Source organism: Dioscorea cayenensis, chromosome 19 (genome assembly GCF_009730915.1).
Source record: "Dioscorea cayenensis subsp. rotundata cultivar TDr96_F1 chromosome 19, TDr96_F1_v2_PseudoChromosome.rev07_lg8_w22 25.fasta, whole genome shotgun sequence".
In the NCBI taxonomy this organism is placed as follows: domain Eukaryota; kingdom Viridiplantae; phylum Streptophyta; class Magnoliopsida; order Dioscoreales; family Dioscoreaceae; genus Dioscorea; species Dioscorea cayenensis.
The window spans coordinates 10,065,394-10,068,099 of NC_052489.1; positions in this window are offsets into that span (position 1 = coordinate 10,065,394).

Below are 2,706 nucleotides of genomic sequence, written 5' to 3' on the forward strand. Positions count from 1 at the left end.
GACATTCGTATGGGATCAGGGGTTAGTCACCGAGAGATTGGGGCCAATCTACTCACGAGGTCTCTTGGTCTCAATTATCATCAATGCATCTTTAACTCATCTTAGTTCGGGACTTAATGACAACCCTAGGTGGATTCCTTGTCCAAACACGACCTTCTCATGCTTGATACTCCCTTGTTTATTTACATCTGTGTGCTAGTTACCCGGCCATAGATTAGTTAGTTTATTTTATTTTATTTCATTTGTTCTTCATACCAAGAATTGTAGGCTAGATAATAGATGAAGGGTGAGTAATAATACTTCCTTGGCCCCGTGGAATACTACGACCCCTGTGTCACTCACAGGGTATTACTTGGCGATCCCGTACACTTGCGGGCGATCAATCAGTCATCCCTTAGCCCATTCACTTTACTATAACCACAAAGAACTCAAGGAAATGGAGATAGGATAAATCACACTAGAGGGGAAGGGGATGCTCCGCTACCTCTTGACTCACCCTCTCAACCCTCTCCAATCTAGCTTTGTCTAACTCTCGTGGTGTGTCACTCACTCACAAGGGTTACTAAAGTGAACTCTCAACCCTAGTGTCACTCTAAGGGAGGATTCAATCAATGAAGCATTCAAGAGTAGAACTCAAATAAAACATCAATTAATGGAAGCATAATATTAGGTTTAATGAAACAAATACATCCTAGGGTTCACAAATCCAAGTACCCACTAGGGGGTTTAGCTCTCTATGGAGCTAGTTACAATCAACAATGACATCGAATGTAAAAACAAGTAATCCATAGAAATCCCCCTTGATAGTCATGACAATGGTCTTATGGAGAAGCCTCGTCTCCTCCAAAGGTCCCCTTGTCCGGCCTAGGACAAACCTCGCCGGATCGGTGCCGACGAAAGCTTTCCCAATAACCTTCTTCCAAGTGGAGGGCGATGTCGAAGCCAAAAACCTCTCCAAAAACCCTGCCAATACCTTTCAAAACCCTACCACAACTCCCTCTCAAGTTTTGGAAAGAATGAAGAAAAGAATGCTGAAATTGGGGCTGAATTACGGCTTAAATAGGGCTAGAATCGGGCATCCACACGCCCCTGTAGATTTCCCACATGGGCCTGTGGAATTTCCGCACGGGCATGGATAATTTCAACATGCCCGTGTTGATTCTCTGCAATTCTCTTTTTCAGTCGGCTGTAAATAATACCAGCCCGAAACACTCCTGAATCCATGTTTTCATCGAGGTAACATCAACTGGCACACGTTCATGTCGTAGATCGCTTTGCTTTTTTCAATAACTGGCCTCATTGGTGAAGATCTTGCTATCAATGCATAAGCCGAGATACTTGAATGTGAATGCCTTTGTGCCCCTCCAAACCATTGTGCTAGCTTGAATACACTGAGGGTGGCACACAATCTTCGCGTTTGACCCTTCTCAAGATTTCCTCCAAATAGTGCATTCATGATCTACATTGGTTTCTTTCTTTAACATTCAGCTTCACAACCCTATATGCATGAAAGTAACACTGCCAAGCACAAAGCATCTAAGATCACAGATGCATTCTCCTCCAACTTTCTCTTGTTGGTCAAGAGGTCTTTGAAAAACTTTGCATAGCGAGGAATTTGAGATAAAGCCACTACAAACAGGATGTTGATGTGCAACAGCTTAAATAGTCCCAAAAACTTCTTGTGTGGCTGATCATTTTGGTCATTTTTCAGCATTGAAGGATAAGGAATTCTTGGCTTGTAAGGTGGGGATGCCACCTCCTTCTCTTTATCTCTTTCCTTGAGTGACTCATCCATTATCTTTTCGGTAGGGAACCTTCTCTCAACTTCATGACCACTCCTCAAAGTAATCACCTTCACATGCTCTCTTGAATTGGTCTCTGTGATGCTAGGCAAACTCCCTTGAGGTCTTTCCGAAAGTGACTTCGTAATTTATCCTACTTGGTTCTCTAAATTATATAATGATGTTGTATGGTTGTGAAGTGTGGCTTCAACTAACTGAAATCAAGTATCCAAAGTTTGAATGAACTTTGTCAAAGCCTTCTCCAAATCAGTCATCTGGTTCTCCATCCTTGAAAATCCGTTCTCCATATTCGGGGCTTGTTGTTGTTGTTGGAAACTCGGTGGTGCCATGGCCTTTTGTTGCCCTTGATTACTCTAAGAAAGGTTTAGGTGGCTCCTCCACCCCGGATTGTAGGTATTGTTATACAGATTTCCTTGACCTCTCATTACATTCTCTACAAAATCCACCTGTTCCACTGAAGATGTAGCACCAATAGAAATCAAGCAATCAGATGAAGTACGTCCTCCCCTACACCCTGTGCAACTCATCACTGCCACCAATCTAGAAGAAGTTAGAGTGTCTAACTTCTTGCTCAAGGACTTAACCTGGGCCGCCAATGATGTGATGCGTTAATCTCATGAAGTCCGGTTACCTTCTTCTTGTCTCGTGTGTTCCACTAATAACTATTCATAGCTATCTCTTCAATGAGCTGTCTGTCTTCTTCGGGGGTCTTGCTTCCTAAGGTACCTCCTACCGCAGCATCAAGTAATTGTTTTATGCTTGGGTTCAAACCATTATAAAATGTATGGATAATCATCCAATCGGAGAACCGATGCTGAGGACATTTCCGGAGGAGATCCTTGAACCTATCCCATATCTGAAAAAGAGAATAGAATTCCATTTACACAAAAGAGGATATTTCATT